Source organism: Ursus americanus, chromosome 33 (genome assembly GCF_024610735.1).
Source record: "Ursus americanus isolate L20-20 chromosome 33, mUrsAme1.1.p, whole genome shotgun sequence".
NCBI lineage: Eukaryota > Metazoa > Chordata > Mammalia > Carnivora > Ursidae > Ursus > Ursus americanus.
In genome coordinates, this window is record NC_142159.1 from 26,181,792 (window position 1) to 26,200,101 (window position 18,310).

General features: G+C 47.1%; 1 long non-coding RNA gene across 1 annotated transcript; it reads right to left on the reverse strand.

Annotated features, from left to right (window-relative positions):
- Positions 1 to 5,845: 5,845 nt before the first annotated feature.
- LOC123796074 (uncharacterized) lies at positions 5,846 to 13,017 on the reverse strand. The gene is made up of 4 exons (XR_006780663.2): positions 12,882 to 13,017; positions 12,288 to 12,363; positions 10,317 to 10,429; positions 5,846 to 6,147 (listed from the first exon to the last, which is right to left on the reverse strand). It is a non-coding gene; the product is annotated as an uncharacterized LOC123796074 (long non-coding RNA).
- Positions 13,018 to 18,310: the final 5,293 nt, after the last annotated feature.

An 18,310-nucleotide genomic window follows, 5' to 3' on the forward strand; every position in this document is an offset into this window, starting at 1 on the left:
ACAGCCCTAACTCCCGACTGGGATCTCACGCGGCTCCCGGATTACCAAACCTGGACCCGGGCCAGGGCGTAATGGATCATAACTATGGAGTAAGTTATTCAAATTAAGATCATTTCAGGAACCATTTTTTATGAGAAAATAAATTTTAAATAATAGCATTTTAAACTTTTTATGGTTACATTTGTCATGTGACCTGAGACAAGGTATATTTTTGCACTAAAATGGGACACATTAATTATCTCCAAAGTAACACTCACTCAGTAACAACATCGGCAGGATGAAAGGACAGGCTGAGCCAGACAGCCATTCCTTCTATCTGAGAGCCGTGAGCGCAAGCGAGTGTGCACGTGTGTGCGTGTGTGTCTGTGTGTCTGTGTGTTTGCTTTGCTCGCTTGTTTAGCAGTTAAACAATTAGTTTAACTTTGGCCATATGCTTCCCCAAATTCCTAGAAATGGAAAAGAAATTTCTATCAGCAATGATTCTCCACCTTTCTCTCCACATTCCCGTGGAAGCCCAGAGGGTCTGAGCCCACTCACTGCCTACGCAGGTTACTGGGGGTCTGGCAGCAGACAGTTGGGAGTGTATGAACAGGAGGTTTCTTGGCAGGAAGACCGGTGACTACACTAGGGGGTCCACACAGTAGCGTCAGCCCCTGGGAGGAAGGACAGGAGGCTTATACGTAATAAAAAAAAAAATGTTTTGTATAGTGCTTTACAGTTTACAACTCCTTTCCCATATATCGTATCACCTGCCCGAACTGGCTATATAATTTGTGGGCCTGCTGCAAGATGAAAATGCAGACCTCCATTTTAAAATTTTGTGGAATTTCAAGACAGCAGCAGTAGAGCATTAAGCCAAGCACAGGACCCTGCGTGATTGCCCAGGCCAGCCGCCTGTGAAAGCGGTCCAGCTCCCGCTGAGATTCAGAATTAACCATTTGAGGCATGTGCACGACCCATTATCTCCCATGCCCCAAGACTCCCCCAACCTCCCCTCCACCTCCTACCCCTCATCCCTCCACAGTGTGCTTTCAGCTGCAAAGTACAAACACCCAAAGCAAGTTGGCTTCGACAGCAAGGAAATGTATTGGATCACTTGACTGAAAGCCCAGAGAAAGCCTGGGCTTCGGGACCTACCTCATCTGCTGGCTCTGGCTCAGTTTCCCCGCCTTGCCCTGGGTTCTGCCCTCTTGGGCAATGACATCATCCTCAGGGTGGAAGCAAGAGTGGCTCCCGCTCTGGCCACCCCAACAGTGCACAACAGTACTGTGCACTGAACCAACCTTGGATCCTTTGAGAACCCAAGAACGGGGGAGGAGAAATTACCTTGATTGGCTTCAGCAGTGCCTTCCCACCCAGCTGAGATTCAGCCCGAGCCACACGGCTGCCACGCAACACTGGGTGTTGTAGAGACAAACCCACGTGACCGCACCAGGGCCTGCCCATATCGCTTGGGGAAAGCTGTCATGAGCAGCCCTGTTTTCTAGCATATGACATTGACCTCTAGCCATATTTGTTTGGGACAAGGGTACCCTCACCTGAGGACCAACCATCCATTGCTTATGTATTGTCCGGTATAGAAAGATGGCTTGGACCAGATTGTTGCTCTAGGCATTTGAAGGCAGAAACTATAGGAGCAAAAGAGAAGGGGGACTAGTTAATGTTCAAAATTGCAGTTTAAACATTACGACGTAAAAAGAAGTCAGAGAGGCCACAGTGGGTCTTCTGCAACTGAAATCATGAGCGGGAAGCAGGGACGGCAGAAGCCATAGAGCAGAGATGCTGAGTGAAAGGCAAGAAGCAGGAGAGCAGGGAATGGAGGCACTGAGTAGCCTCCCCGAATGATGGGCAGAGGGAAACCCACAAACTCCCACTCCCCAGAGCCCGAGGGCAGCCCTGCATCCAGAGCAGCCCTAAACCTGCGAGCCTTGCAGGTGCTCCTTGTTATTCTCCCCTGTTCTCTCAGCAGGTTTTTCTCACAACCAGAGGAGCCCTGTCTCAAACAAGGGATCTTAGCTTTACCTGCACTTTTCAGCTGAGAGGAGAAACATACAAGAAAAGACATAATCAGAACCGGGAGGCGCTCTGCCAGGATTTGGGGATGCGGTGATAAGCCGGGGGGCTCCTCTCAAGGACCTCAGTGTGTAGCCTTGGGGGAGGGGAGGAGGCAGACAGGTAAACAAGTAATTATGCCGTGGTGTGTTGAGCATGACAGGGAGAGGAAGGAAATGATTAAAAGGTCCCCAAACTCCGCCGTCTCCGAGGGAAGTGTCCCCAAAGCTTCAACCACGTTCGGAATGTATGCTCTGAGTGAGGATGAGAAGCAAATGTTGGGTAATAAACAAGCATATGGTCCAATTCTTCAGTTCCCCTCCCCACTGTCTCCCCTGGATCTGTAATCCTTCCACTTCCATGAAAAGGAATTAAACACAAATAAATAACCGAGGTTTACCGAGAGCTTTGCAGTTTAGTCCTTACAGTGGGTGAAGCCCACAAAGTACAGCTTGCAGTTGCTGAGAACTCTGATAACCGAAACCATATCCATGGTAACTGATCAGAAACATAGGAGATCTATGACATAGGCATCTCTGATGAAACAGAGTAATCAGATGGATGATACTGACTTATGAATCTAGTTATGGAATTTTATGAGAAAAAGCAGAGGAGAGGGAAGGAAGAGGGTTCCCATCGCAACAGAACATCCAACCGCCTCAGAACAAATAACCTCACCTTGATTCCAAGGGACTTGCCTTTCTCTCTGAAAATATCCAGGGACCTGACGCTCAAGAGCTGGGCGCGCGTTGGCAGGTTGGGGGCGGGAAACGAGGAGGAACTTGCGTATTTAGCCACACGTTCCTGATTCACTTACATGGGCATTCAGTACACCCACTGTCCATTCACAGGTGGATATTTGATATTTGATCTTGAAAGGCTAGCTGAAGAAAGCAGTAAGTCCTACAGGTAGGAAATCTTCTGGCCAGAACTCTGAAACAAAAAGGTCCAAGGAAACGTGCTCCAAACGTCGCAGCAGGGACATTAGCTTCATTCTGCGAGGGACATAATTACAGACCTTCCCCCCTCCTTGCCTCATTGAGACCTCCTTAACACACAAGATGAGCTGCTAAAATTTGAAAGAAATAGCACTGCATAAATCATAAAGACTGAAATTTAATTTTTAGATTACAATAGAGAAAAGCGAGCCTGAGAAGACAGCCCTAAGGTCAGCCGAAGGGGACAGGAATTGATTTCTTCATGAAGTCATTGTTCGACAAACCCCCGGCCAGATGTGACCTGGCAAATGTCCACATCTGTGTCAGAGAATCCAAACGGCCATCCTTTCACACTTAGAAAATAGATTAATAACCAGGGAAGTCATGATTACATTAACAGCGTAACAGCTGCCTGTCTGATGAATTGGAATGGGCAGTAGTATTTGGAAGCTGCATTTTCGGAGTCAATGAGTTTTGATAATTGAGTTTATCCCTTGCAATGAGTCCAGTTCTAGGAAATCTAGATAAAAGTTACAGGCTTTGTTTAGCCTAAGTGTTTCCTGAGCAAGGACCATTAGCTTTGTATGACTTTTTTGGACATTGTGTCGTCATTCCATCCAGGATAGGAGTTTTGGGGGTGCTTTCCAGCACCGCACAGCCCTTTTTTAAGTAACACGTGGAAAGGCAAACAAATCACACAGAAAAAAGTCCAGCAGCTCCCTGCTTGGTGGATGGCTGGGAGGGGCTGACCCTTTTCGTTGCTGCCCCCCTCCCCCCCCCCCGTTATACACGGTAGCCCCTGAGGGAGATCCTGGGGAGCACAGTTTGAAAACCACTGCATGATCCACAAAAAACCTCTATGATTCTTTCTAGGTAATGGATTATTGCTGAAGCTTTAGGAGGATTTGGGCTTGGGTTGGCCTTGGTTTGGGTCTGCATTTGGGGGAAGAAGAGAGAGCTGTCTGGGAAGGGAATGCACTGAGGACAAGGGGCAGAGATGGGAGGGAATCTGGGGTAGGAGCAGCCTGGGAGTCACCCAGATAGGGTGTCCGGAGGGATACGACAGGAAAGGAGGAGACAGATTGGGAATTTGGGGTGAGACAAGGACATAAAAGGTCTTGACCAAAGCTAAGAAATTTGGCCTTTGTCCTGTGTCACTAGGCTCTGTGACTAGTTGATGAGACAAGTTCCCTAAGGCTCCCGTAATGAAGTGCCACAGACTGGGGGCTTACACAACAGGAATTTACATCCTCACCGTTCTGGAAGCTGGAAGTCTGAGAGCAAAGTGTTGGCAGGTTAATTTCTTCTGAGGCCTCTCTGCTTGGCTCATGGCTGGCCACCTTCTCCGTGTGTCCTCACGTGGTCGTCCCTCTGCGCGTCTGTGCGTGTCTCACCTCCTCTTCTTATAAGGACCCTAGTCCTGTTGGATCAGGGCCCACCCTAATGACCTCATTTTGACCTAACCACCTCTTTAAAGACCTCTCTAAAAATACAGTCACATTCTAAGGTGCTGGGGATTAGGAATTCAACGTGTGAAGTTGGGGGGACACATTTCAGCCCATAACATTGAGATTTACAATATAACACACACATTTATATATATATATATATATATATATATATATATATATATATATATATATATATACTTTTTTTTTTTAGGCTTTAAAAAAAATCATCTAGTAATAGTGCAAAATAAACGGTCGGCTCCAGGCACAGCGCAAAAGTGGAGGGAGAGAATGGGGAGCGAAGCATGAAGAGCAGGCCCACGACGGTCCTGGAGAAGAGCACACGTACAGAGAGAATGAGACATAGTTATAATCCAGTACTGGCTGGGATGGTCCATCCAGGCTACCACAGGGGTTCGGGGAAGAGAGAAAAACTAGCATAGAGGGCAGAAAGCGTGGCAGGGGGCTGTGGAGGGATTGCACCTGGAAGGGTGGGTAGGTTTGGGCTAGGAGAATTGAGGCAGGGTCTGTGTTAATAAAGAGGTGAAGACAGAGCCACAGGACGGGCTTTGCAGCTTGGAGCTATAGTTCGCAGACCTCCCCGTGTAAGATCTGGACAGGACTGCATTGCTAATCTCTTCGTGGCCAAACTCAATAGCTTGGGAAGCCACTGCTCAGAGCATGATATTTAAATATGAAGGACTTTGCCCTTGTATCTTCATTGATCCTGAAGAAATGCCCGGAGGTAATGCTGAGAACCCCAATCCTCGGGAAGAACATTTCCTTCCTTCGGTGATTTGGGTTTTTTGCCTTTTTATCCTGTTGCAACATGGTAGACGACCTCTCGTTGCCTCCAAAGCCCTCCTCGGCACTCACACCAGCCCCCAGTGGAGGATGAGGGAGGGGCTCTCCTCCTAAGCGAGTCACAGGGAACCTGACATCCACCATCGTGTGTGTGTGTGTGTGTGTGTGTGTGTGTGTGTGTGTGTGTGTGTCAATGGCACTGACTTTAAAGGAATTTTTAGATGCGCTCAAATAACAATCTAGAAAAACCAGACTCCAGAGAACAATGAGAAAATGTAAAGAAGCCAAATATAAAAATACTGGCACATGAAAAAGAAAAGAAAAAAAAATCAATTCACTTTCCCAGATTACAGATGGAAATTCCCAGAGGAACAGATAGATTTTTTTTTGGAGGAGGAAAAGAGATTATATTTTATGGGAAGAGATACAATAACCATTCTCCTCCCATAAAGCGAGTGATGGAAGATTGTCTCTTCTCCGTAGATACGCACTGCACATTTTCCGAATAATACCAACAGGAAATCAATAGGATCTTTTATATGTGAAAAGACATTATCTCTCACGAAAACTTGCCACTCACCGTTAATCTTGGTCCTGGGACAATAAGTAGCCTTTAAATCCCGATCTTTGTTTATTTTTAAATTATCCTCATTATTTATTTGTTTAGAAATAATCACATTCAAAGCTTCACCCTTCATTAGAGCCAAAGAGCCTTCAGATAACGCTCTATGACAAGTGTCTCCACCGCGGGCCAGATGCTCTCCAGAAAGCCCCCTCCCAGTCGCATCCACACCGGGTGAACGGCCATATCGTTAGCCACCAAAAGCTTTATCAGGGCATAATTTGGCAGCTGTGACAGGCTCAACGGGATTTATGGGATCTCCTGGTTTTTTGCCTCCATTGATCTGAAATAGAACCAAAGTTAATATTAGCAAAAACCACTTTGTGCTGGGGTAATTTTCCCATGCAAGGCTTTGGCGACTGGCGGCTTGAACATCTATTATCCAAGTGCTCTTGGCCGACTCTAGGTCATGAGTTTCATAATACCCAAAAGACTAAATATCCTTGTCTCTCCTCCCAGATGAGAATCTAACCACAATCCTGGTGAAATCTCTCGTTTTTCCCAGACACTAATTTAATGGTCACAGGGTATCAACCCCATTAGTATCAATTTTGGATTTAGCACTGGCTCTGCCCTTGTATTCGTTTCCTGGGGCTGCCCTACCACAGTGTGAAAAACTAGGTGGTTTAAAACAACAGAAATTTACTCTCTCACAGTCTGGAGGCCAAGGTGTGGGCAGCCGTGAGCTCTACCTGGGGACCCGAGACGAGAGGATCCTTCCCTGTGGCTTCTAGCTTCAGTGGTGGACGGAAGCCCTTGCTGTCCCTGGGCTTGAAGCTACATGGCTCTAGTGGCACAGCCATCCCTCCCTCTGTCTTCACCTGGTCTTCCCTGGGTGCGTGTCTAAGTCCAGATTTCCCTTCTTTATAAGAACAGGAGTCACGCTGGATTAGGACCCACCGGAATGACCCCATCTCAACTTGATGACCTCTGTAAAGACCCTATTTCCAGATAAGGTCACATTGCTCAATGTTCTCAATGTCTCATTACACACAGCCTAGATAGCACCTCACATGATTAGGCTGAATGAAGGGTTCTCAATGTTCTCAATGTCTACCATGCTACAACTGAGGCTTGGGATTTCAGGGTATCTTTTCTGGAGGACACAGTTCAGCCTAAAACAGCCTGAAAGGAATTCACCTCTCATTACACGCAGCCTAGATAGCACCTCACATGATTAGGCTGAATGAAGGGTTCTCAACCTCGGCACAAGTGACACTGTGTTAGGATAACCCTTTGTCGTGGGGAGCTCTCCTGCATCCTAGCTGTCCAACTAGAGTGCAGGGACACACATCCTGCCCCTTTTGACAACCAAAAATGTCTGCTGACAGGCGCTGGGGTGGTTCAGTTGGTTAAGCGTCTGCCTCTTGATCTCAGCCCAGGTCTTGATCTCAGGGTCGTGAGTTCAAGCATTGGGCTCTGCGCTGGGCATGGAATCTACTTTTTAAAAAAATAAAAATAAAAAATAAAATAAATAAACTAAAGTAAAAATGTCTCCTGACAATTGTCCCTTAAGAGGATAACATCGCCCTGAGAACCACGGACTTAGATGAAAAGTAAACCGAGCTTGTGAAGGTGCTTCACGTCGACTGAACCCTGAAGAGATGAGGTGTTCACGTCAGTCAAAGAAGAGTCCCTGAAAGGGATGGGTCCTGAGCAATTCCCTCACCGTCTGGATTCCTTCATTAATTTAACAAATACGTATTGAGTGCCAGCTGTATGTTGGGTCCTGATCTGGGCATGGGGTGGGGGGAAGCAGAGAACGAAAGAGAGTTTAAAACCCCTGCCTTAACCACCATACATATTAGTGGGGAGGCTGAAAATAAACAAGATGAATAAAACATATAATATGTTAGCTATTGATGAATGTGAATGAGGAAAAGATGAAACCAAGCAAGAAGGATAGGAAGTGTGGGGAAGGGGGAAGTGGGGGGGGAGTGGGGGGAGGGGTGCTGAAAGTTTTGACAGAGTAAACTGGGAAGGGCCACTGAGATAGGGGTGCATGCCTAAGAAGGTGGGGGCTAGGGGCCGGGCCATGCAGATCTGGGGCAAAGGGTCCTGCAGGCAGAGAGAACGGCAGGTGGGGACATTCCTGGGGTGTCCGAAGAAACGGAGGAGGCCTGTGTAGCAGGACAGATAACGCAGGGCCTTCGGGTCAGAGCAAAGACGTGCTGTGGCTCCGGGTGACGCGAGAAGTCAGCGGGCAGGTGTGTGGCGGGGTGATCCGTGGCCCAGCATGCTGGGTGATGTGACATGCGGTGAGGCTCTGAACGCATGTCGGGCTGAGATGTACAGGTGTGCCGAATGTGGGCTGCGAGAGGGAGAAGAGGTCTTTCACTTCAACAAATGGAAAAATCGAGTTGGTATTGATGAAAAGTCTGCCGAAAAGGAGCAGGTTTGAAAGAAATGTCAGAAAAGTCAGGTTTTTTACATGACAAAATATACCATTTCGACCATCTTTAGCTCTACAGCTGTGTGGCACTTAATACATTCCTTGTTGGGGCGCCTGGGTGGCTCAGTCGTTAAGCATCTGCCTTCGGTTCAGGGTGTGATCCCAGGGTCCTGGGATCGAGCCCCACATCGAGCTCCCTGCTCTGCTGGGAGCCTGCTTCTCCCTCTCCCACTCCCCCTGCTTGTGTTCCCTCTCTCGCTGCCTGTCTCTCTCTCTGCCAAATAAATAAATAAAATATTTTTTAAAAAATACATTCCTTGTGGTGTCACCATCACCGCCACCTACCTCCAGAACTTCTACACCTTCCCTGGCTGATACTCCGTACTCCTTGAACACTCCACTGCTCCCCAGCTCCTGGCCATTGCCATCCTGCTCTGTGTCTAGGAGGTGACTACTCTAGGAAACTCACATAAGTGGACTCTCACAATACTTGTTCTTTTGTGACTGGCTTATTCCACTAATGATGGAGGGACTTCAAAGTTCATCCCCACGGTCACATGTCAAAATCTGCTTCTTTTTTAAGGCTGAATAATATTCTGTGTGTGCATGGACCACCTCTAGTCTATCATTCGGCTGTTGATGGACACTTGGGCTGCTCCCACCTCTCAACCACGGTGAATAACGCTGCTAAGAACACGGGTGTCCAAATGTCTGTGTGAGTCCCCACTTCCAGTCCTTTGCGATATATACCTGGGAGTGGAATTCCTCAATTACACGGCCATCCTGTTTAAACTTCTGCAGAACTACCCTGTCACTTTCCACAGCAGCTGCACCTTTTTATGTTTCCAACGGCAGGTGCACGGTGTTCCAATTTCTCCACATCCTTGCCAGCACCTGCTACTTTGTTGTTGTTTTTTTTAAGATTTATTTATTTACTTATTTATTAGACAGAGAGAGACAGCCAGCGAGAGAGGGAACACAAGCAGGGGGAGTGGGAGAGGAAGAAGCAGGCTCCCAGCGGAGGAGCCTGACGTGGGGCTCGATCCCGGAACGCCGGGATCACGCCCTGAGCCGAAGGCAGATGCCTAATGACTGCGCCACCCAGGCGCCCCTACTTTGTTTGTTTTTTAATAGCCACACGAAGGCGTTCAAAGTGGTATTATATTGTGATCAGAAGGTTAGTTTTGACTATGTTAAGTCTGAAATACATACATACATATGTATGTTAGACATACAAGTAAATACAACAAATCGGATATATTTGGGTCTGGATGTTAGGAGAGAGGCTGAGGCAGTTGGACAAATTTGGGACTCAGAACCTTAGGGCTATAAGACTGGCTGAAACTGTCTAGGTCTGCACCGTGCAATACAGTAGCCACTAGCCAGATGTGGCCGTTTAAATTTATATTAATTAAAATTAAATAAAATTTAGGGGCACCTGGGTGGCTCAGTTGGTTAAGCGTCTGCCTTCGGCTCAGGTCTTGATTCCAGGGTCCTGGGATGGAGCCCCGTGTCAGGCTCCCAGTTCAGCGGGGGGTCTGCTTCTCCCTCTCCCTCTGTGCGCTCTCTCTTTCTCAAATAAATAAATAAATCTTAAAAAAAAAAATATATATATATATATATAGTCACCCTACCTACTCTGAAGTAAGAGTCACCAGGTGACATCTCCTGTAAGGCGAGGGTGCAGAGCCCCAGTGATTCGGAATCCGTACCTGGGCTTCTCTGCCCAGGGCACATCAGTTCCCAGGAGCTGGTTAGAGGGCTGGTTACGGTCTGCTTCTCCCTGTGACTGACCCTTGGAGAATTCTGTGCACGACGGAGGCCGTGCCTCAGGTACTGGCAGGAAGCAGTGTGGACTCCCAGCCCCTGTCCTCAAGGTCCTGAAGGCCAGCCCATCGCCCTGGGTCTGCCTTCCCCCTTCTGTGTGCTTGTTCAGATGCACTAAACCAGAGGTGAGTTTCGATTGGTGAAGTTTTGGCCGTGATGTCTCCTGCTAGGATTTCCACCTCACCTGCAGCCTACCCCGTGGGGACCATCTGGTTATTTACAGCAAATCTCACCTTACTTGTTGACATTTCCATGCACAGGCAAAGCTAGGAGACAGCCTGAAGAGTGAGGTACGTGAAGATTCGAGGTGCTCCCATGCCGCTCCACATTTCATTAGCCAGGTGGTCTGGAATGTGGCAGAAAAATCAGGAAGTAAGGGACACACATTCCAAACCCCCCTGTGACATCTTCAGAATGAATGAAACCCCACGGCTGGCAGAAACAATAGCCCTTGTTTAATTCTAAAGTTCAGATGTATGTTGGCACCGTTCTATCTCAACCTTTCATTTCCATGGAAACCATTCATGATGCCACAGAACAGGGATTCTGACCAGAGTGTGAAAGGAGTAGCAGCATGGATCCGAGCTCTCCAGTGAAGCTGCAACAGACGGAAGGACAGAACAGGCAATGAGCCGGACCTAGAGTTGTTGCTCGGGGTGCCCAGGATGAGCACCTGTAGCCCAGGTCGACCCTGCGGACCCCAGACTGTGTTCTGATGACCTGGCCAGGGTGCGTTCCACCCCAAATCTGTTTTCCCTTTTTCTTTTCTTATGCAGCAAGTGTGCTCTCGGGTCAATGGTAAAGGGCTCTTGGCCGTAACTGAAGCACAGAAAGCATGGGATGGGGGGAGCAGAAGTCATCCAGATACGAGTTTCCCGTGGCCGTGGTAACAAAGTACCACAAGCTGGAGGTCTCAAAGAACCGAAATGTATTCTCTCACAGTTCTGGAAGCCAGAAGTCTCCAATCTGGGTCACAGCAGAGCCACGCTCCCTCTGGAGGCTCCAGGGGAGGACCTTCCTGCCTTTTCCAGCCTCTTGTGGACCCTGGCAACCCTTGGCTTGCAGACACATTGTTCCAACTTCTGTCTCTGTCTTCATATGGGCTCTGCCCTGCGTGTCCACGCCTCAAATCTCCCTCTTTGTTTTCTTGTAAGAATACCCGACTTTGGATTTAGGGCCCACCCTAAATCCAGGATAATCTCATCATGAGATTCTTAATTACATCTGCAAAGACGCTTTCTCCAAGTAAGGTCATATTCACAGGATACAGGGATTAGGACAGGGACATACCTTGGTGGGGGCACTATTCCGCCCACCACACCCACCTAACAGGACATTTTGCCTGGGAGATGCAAAAATTTGGATTCTTGGCCCTGAATGGGCAACCCTGCGGGTCTTGAGGCTTTGGCCAATTTCAGAGGAATGTCATGACCAGCTCCTACCATTCTGAAACCTGGGCAAGGCAGGGAATTTGAGTCGTTGCCATGGAGATCCCACACCTTGAAACTTTTGTCCTTTCGTATTGTTTGCAAAGAACTAATTACTCTAAAATCACGGCTAGCACCTGAATCCAAGAGGTGGGCTGTTTCTGGAGGAAACTCATTGCTCAGAGGGGGGCTTCCCCTTCATCAAACAAACCAAATCTGTGACATTCTTTGGATTTCTTCCCAAACAACCATTGTACTAGGCTTAGCAACAACCTTGAACGTAATCAGACATGTCTGGGAGTGAAGAGCAGAGCTTGAAGGGGAAGGAAATGCTCCCAATACCATGTTCCACCACTCGCATCCAAGAGAGATTTTGAAAACGCTCAACTCGACAGAAATGCGGGTGGTAACACAGACAGGAAAGGAAAGGCCTCTGCGTGAACAGCTTATCATGATTAATATGGCTCTGCCAGGCACGTAGCTAGTTACACGAGGAGCTCCAGAAAGGCCAGGCAGCAGGGGAAAGCCTGCTTCTCTGGGAAACGGAACAAACTTGGAGAACTTTCTGTTTACCCTTCCTGCGGTTTTCATGCAGGTGAGCATGTAAAAATGAAGATTTGGGTAAATCCATCAGAGTTTCAGCCCAGATAGAATTTTGGCTAAAGGTTCTGTGGGTAATTTCCTTTTTTATTAAAAAAGGACCGGTGTGCCTGTCCTCTCTAAAGGTAGCATGCTGGGGCCTGAACACATGGCCCCACTGAGCCTGTGAGAACTTACCAAATAGGAGGATGCAGAGGAAAACCTTCTCCTTCTTAATGGTATTTCCCAGTAGAGACCGTTCTTGCTCCTGTGACTGTAATACAGACCAAGATCAGCTTAATAGTGGTAAGGCAGGAAGAAGAGACCAAATTAAGGTGGTCTTTCAACTTTATCGTTCTGGAAGGAGGCTATGCACTTTTTTTAAAGAACAGGACAATGAAATACACTGCCCACAAAAATATAAAAACGGCCCCACCTCTGGACAAGCAAGGGATGCAGGTGCCATTTTCCTAAGCCTTTCCCCCTCCGTTCCAAACCTTCAGGAACAATGTTCTTTGCCCACTTCTGTCGATTGGGACCACAGGTCTGCCCTCTGCTGGTTAAGGGACATTCAAGCAGTATTACAACTGGGAAGGGGATAATGTGGGGCCCCTGAGCCACCTGTCTCGCCAGGGATGCAAGAAGGTACCTATCCCCCACCACTCACAGACACTTGATGTTGGACTCAGAGCTGTTGAGTGGGCAACAGAACATTCCCCGCCCTCACAGGTCCCTGATAACATCATCTCACACCACATGTCCGAGGGAAGTATAAGATAAAGCTGACGTTACCACACATACGGCTCCAAGTCCTCTGAAACATCATTATACGGATTAATCTAAAAAAGAAAAAAACAACGAAACATCAAGGCAGTCATAAGCGGAGACAGACTGCGTCTGAATCCTGGTTTCGCCATTTATGGGCTCCACGGGCTGGGACAAGCCCCTGCCTGAGCCCAGCTTCCTTCTCTGCCAAGTGAAGCTACTAAGAATTACATTGGAAAGGGGTGCCTGGGGGGGCTCAGTCGGTGAAGCATCCGCCTTCAGCTCAGGTCATGGTCCTGGAGTCCGGGGATTGAGCCCCGCATCAGGCTCCCCACTCAGCAGGGAGTCTGCTTCTCCCTCTGCCCACTGCTCCCCCCACTTATGCTCTCTCTCTCTCTCCCCCTTAAATAAATAAACAAAATCTTTCTTTAATCTTAAAAAAAAATTACATCAGAGAATTCAATGAGATGAATCAGCATAGTGTCTGGCACAAAAGAAATATCCCATAAATGGTAGCTTAAATATACTTTTTTTCAATTCATTAAATTCTAGAAGCTAGAAATTTTTTCTCCGAGTGCCCGCAGTAAGAGAAGCCGATGTTGGAGAGGAGCGTCCTTGTGGTTCGTGACCAGTGTCCTCCCCTCTAATCCAGAGTTCTTGACCAGGGTGATTCTGTCCCTCAGGGGACTTCTGGAGACATTGTTGGTGGCCGCAGCAGGGGAGAGTACCGCTTATCTGGTAGGGAGAGGCCAGGATGCTGCTAAGCTTCCTACAGTGCACGGGACAGCCCCCCAAGAAACTAACCCAGCACCAAATGATAGCACTGGGTTGGAAGCCCTGCTCTGGCCTTTCCAGGGGCCACTGCAGCTTTAACACTGAGCAACGAAGGCGTCGGCTGGCCACTGACGACAGCGGAACTCATGCCTGCGTCACGTTGAAAACTCATTCAGAAATGCAATGGGAGCCCTCAAGATGTGTCAGGTTGGCCCTGAGCAGTAGTGACCCTCAGCTGAGTTCCGGAAGTTTCGATATCTGACTGACAGGCAACATTTCTGCTTACTGCTTGGCTTTCTTGATGACAGTGAGATCAGGAATAAAATCTCTGGATTTAAAAGTCACCCAAAGGGGCACCTGGGTGGGTCAGCCGTTAAGCATCTGCCTTCGGCTCAGGGCGTGATCCCAGAGTCCTGGGATGGAGCCCCGCATCAGACTCCCTACTCCGCTGGGAGCCTGCTTCTTCTTCTCCCCCTCCCCCTGCTTGTGTTCCCTCTCTCGCTGGCTGTCTCTCTCTCAGTCAAATAAATAAAATCTTGAAAAAAATAAAAATAAAAAATAAAAAAAATAAAAGTCACCCAAAGTCAAGAGGCCAAGACTCCCAACATATAAAAAAAATTTTGTAATTGTGATAAAACACACGCAACATAAAATTGACCGCCTTCACCGTTTTTCAGTGTAGAGCTCAACAGGGTTGGGCACATTCACCTCGTCGTGTAATCAGCCTCCAGAACCCTTTCCATCTTGCAAAACTGAAACCCTATCCCCATTAAACAGCTCCTCATCCCCCCTCCCTACAAGCCCTCCTGCTATTTTTGTTAGATAAAATACTCGTGTATTTTTCTTAATGACCTACAGCAGCCATCCAGGCACCGTAAGAGGATCCAACCTGAACAGACACAACTCCCGAGACGCCAGGAACAACATGGCAAGAGCCTTCCTCCTTGATGATACAGTTGAGCAGCTGATCCGTCACTTCCGGAACCACCTGCCTCTGGGCCTCTTGTTAGATAATAAGGTTCTCAGTGTTTGAGGGGAAAAGAAACATGTAAAAACAAATTAAAACAAAATAAAATAGGGGCACTGGCTGGCTCAGTGGGTAGAGCATGCAGCTTTTAATCTCAGGGTCGTGAGTTCAAACCCCACGTTGGGCGTGGAACCTACTCAAAATTTTTTTTAAAAAATTTGAATAATAAAATAACCAGCCAACCAACAATAGCCAGAGGTTTTTCTTTGAAGTTGGCCCTTGATTTAAAACAAGACATTTCTTCAAACCTGGCCTGACTCTGTGGTCAAGGTAGATCCCCAGTCAAGCGTCCTCTGTGACAAAGCCACCTCCACCTGTCTCTCCTTGGATTTCCCAAGAAGATGGGGAAGGAAGATGAGCAGCTTACCAAAGTACAGAGCCATGCACTTGCTGAGATCACGGATGTTTGGGGAGAAGACTGATCAATTCCAGAAAGACTTAGGGCTTCTCTTGGCTCTGCTCTGCTCCTAGGATCCCTGGCCCCCCAGCCCGAGCCCTGTCTCCCTGCCTATCAGCGGATGAAATGTCTCTCTGCTTCTCCCCTGCCACCATCTTTTGCTTCCAGCTCTTTTTACTCTTAGCTTTGGCACACATTAAACACGTGCATGTACCTTACGCTCTCATTATACACCAGACACGCGAAGCTATTGGAAATACAAACACAAACTATTTCAAGCCCTTGCTTCAGGAGCTTACAGTCTAACAGAGGAAATAAATGTGTAAATGATGAAAATTTGTCACTAGAATATAAGTGGTACAAATGGACACTATGTGTACTAAGAGACTGGGATCAAAACTGACAAAACACATGTAGGAGTTTGTCTTCGCTCCCTCCGGACATCCCAGTGAAGGGATAATAAAGGAATTAAACAAGTATAAACACATATGGACACAATGCATGGGAGAGGAGATGACATGGCACAAAAGATTCGACAAAAATGGGGAAGATGTAAAATGGAGGGGCCCTTTGTAACAGACTTGGATTACCGCTTTCTCCACTCGGGAAAATGACTGTGGGGTGGGGGGAGACAACAGACAAGTGGGCTGGTTTGTGCTATGGGATCCAGGAGTGGTTCAGGAATCGGAGGCTGGGTAGGGGTATTGTTAGTCTACATACGGAACAGTTTAGAACCCCAGGTATCCTTCCCCCATCTACCCAGCCAGGCATCTACTCCCCCTCCCCCACCCCACAGAAGGTTTATTCTCTGCTGAGGCTCAACAGGAAGGCTCTGGAGTCTCGATATCAGAGCATCACTAGAGGCTAGAAATCATACTAAAATGCTACTCCCTTCCCTGCAGAGCTTTCACTTACCCCAGGCGGGGAAAGTAGGACTCCTCCCTGGGAAAACCAGTGCACCCCAGAGAAAGGACCTACAGATCTGACATCTGGGGAAACTTACCTGACAACTCTGCAAGAAGCCCACCAGAAGACTAGTCTTGGACATGTACGTGGAGCTCCCACGAATAGACAGCCAAGGATCACCAGAGCTTTGAGAAAAGTGCACACACACACACACACCGACCGACCAAAAAAACAAAGAGAAAAAAAATAACTAGGAGCAAGTACAAAAAGTGAGAAGGTGGAAGAACACTTAGATACACTCTCAAAGATGTGAGGGAACACGTTGCCTACACAAAACTATTTTAAAGAAAAAATAATCAAAGAACAAGAAAGAGCTCTGGCAATTTTTTAAAAATACATTATGACGTGGAGCACCTGGGTGGCTCAGTCGATTAAGCATCTGCCTTTGGCTCAGGTCCTGATTCCGGGGTCCTGGGATTGAGCTCTGCGCTGGGCTCCCTGATCAGTGGGGAGTCTGCTTCTCCCTCTCCCGCTCCCCCACCCCGGTGCTCGCTCTCTGTCTCTCACTCTCTCTCAAATAAATAAAATCTTAAATAGATATATATATTAGGACAAACATTTTTAAAAATCAATAAAAGAATTGGTAGTTATAGTTGGATCTCCAGCAAAGACCAAAAAGACAAAAGAATGGAAATAAAAAGCATGTGGGAATCAGTCCAAGAGGTCTGACATCACAATAAACACAGATTCAATAAGAACAGACCAAGAAGGGGCACCTGGGTGGCACAGCGGTTAAGCATCTGCCTTCGGCTCAGGGCGTGATCCCGGCGTTATGGGATCGAGCCCCACATCAGGCTCCTCCGCTAGGAGCCTGCTTCTTCCTCTCCCACTCCCCCTGCTTGTGTTCCCTCTCTCGCTGGCTGTCTCTATCTCTGTCGAATAAATAAATAAAATCTTAAAAAAAAAAAAAAAAGAAGAAATTTTATTAAAAAAAAAAAAAAAAGAACAGACCAAGAATACCAATTCAGTGGAATTCAGTTATCAAACAATCACATATACTTCTCCAGAAGTGATGGACAGAAATGAACCCCCTGAATGCATAGCACCATAAATTTTAGAAGACCATACGAAGTACATCATCATGGAATTTCAGAAAACCAGGAACAAGAACAATATTTCCAAAGAAAGAAGAAAAAACCAGTTACAACGCTGTAGGAATTAGAACAGATTCTGCCTTATTGCCAGCAACATTGGGAAACTGGGGTTGTAAAGCAATGCCTTTAAAGTTATAAGGAAAAATCATTACAACCTAGACTTCTGTACCCAAACCATCTACCTAGCAAACTTGCCATAATATATAAAGGTAGGATGAGGGCATCCAAGGTCTCAAAAAACTGGGAAGATTTACTCCATCAAAGCCAAGGAATGAAACAAATAGGAAATAGGGTATTCAGGAACCAAGGGTGCCAACAGTGAGGAAGGGAAGTGTCACCTGCAGTGACAGTCTAGGAAGGATGATAGCTGTGGGGCAGGATGTATGTTCCATACATAAAATTCTAGAAAATGCAGACTAGTCTACAATGATAAGTACTGGATTGGTGGTTCATCATCTTAATTACAGTAACAGATTCATGGGCATAAATATCTGTCAAAACTCATAAAATTGTTCACTCTAAATATGCACATTTTACTGCACATAAACTCTACCTCAATGACATAGTAGAAAAAAATGTAGGAAAATGAGAGAATCATAGAGAAGTGGAAGATTGCTCATGGGGAACTATCCACAAAGAAGCCATAGAGGGAAAAAGAAGAAAGACACAAAAGAGAGAATAAAAAGCATACAGAATAGGGGTGCCTGGGTGGCTTAGTTGGTTGGGCATCTGGCTCTTGGTTTTGGCTCAGGTGGTGATCTCAGGGTCCCGATCTCAGGGTCGTGGAATTAAGCCCTGCTTCAGGCTCTGTATTCAGTGGGGAGTCTGCTTATCTCCCTCTCCTTTCTCCCTCTCTCTCTCTTTCTCTCTCTGTCTGTCTTAAATAAACAAGCAAACAAACAAATAAATAAATCTCTTTTTAAAAAAAAAAAAAGCATGGGGGGGTGCCTGAGTGGCTCAGTGAAGCGGCTGCCTTCATCTCAGGGTCCTGGGATGGAGCCCCGCATCGAGCTTCCTGCTCAGCGGGGTCTGCTTCTCCTTCTGCCCCTCCCCCTGTGCTCGCTCTCTCTTTCTCTACCTCTCAAATAAACAAATGAAATCTTTTTTAAAAAGCATATAGAATACACTGAGAGGGTCTAACATGCTTAACGGAAGTCAGATAGCATCAACTTTGTATTTTCTAAGACTTTCCCCAAAA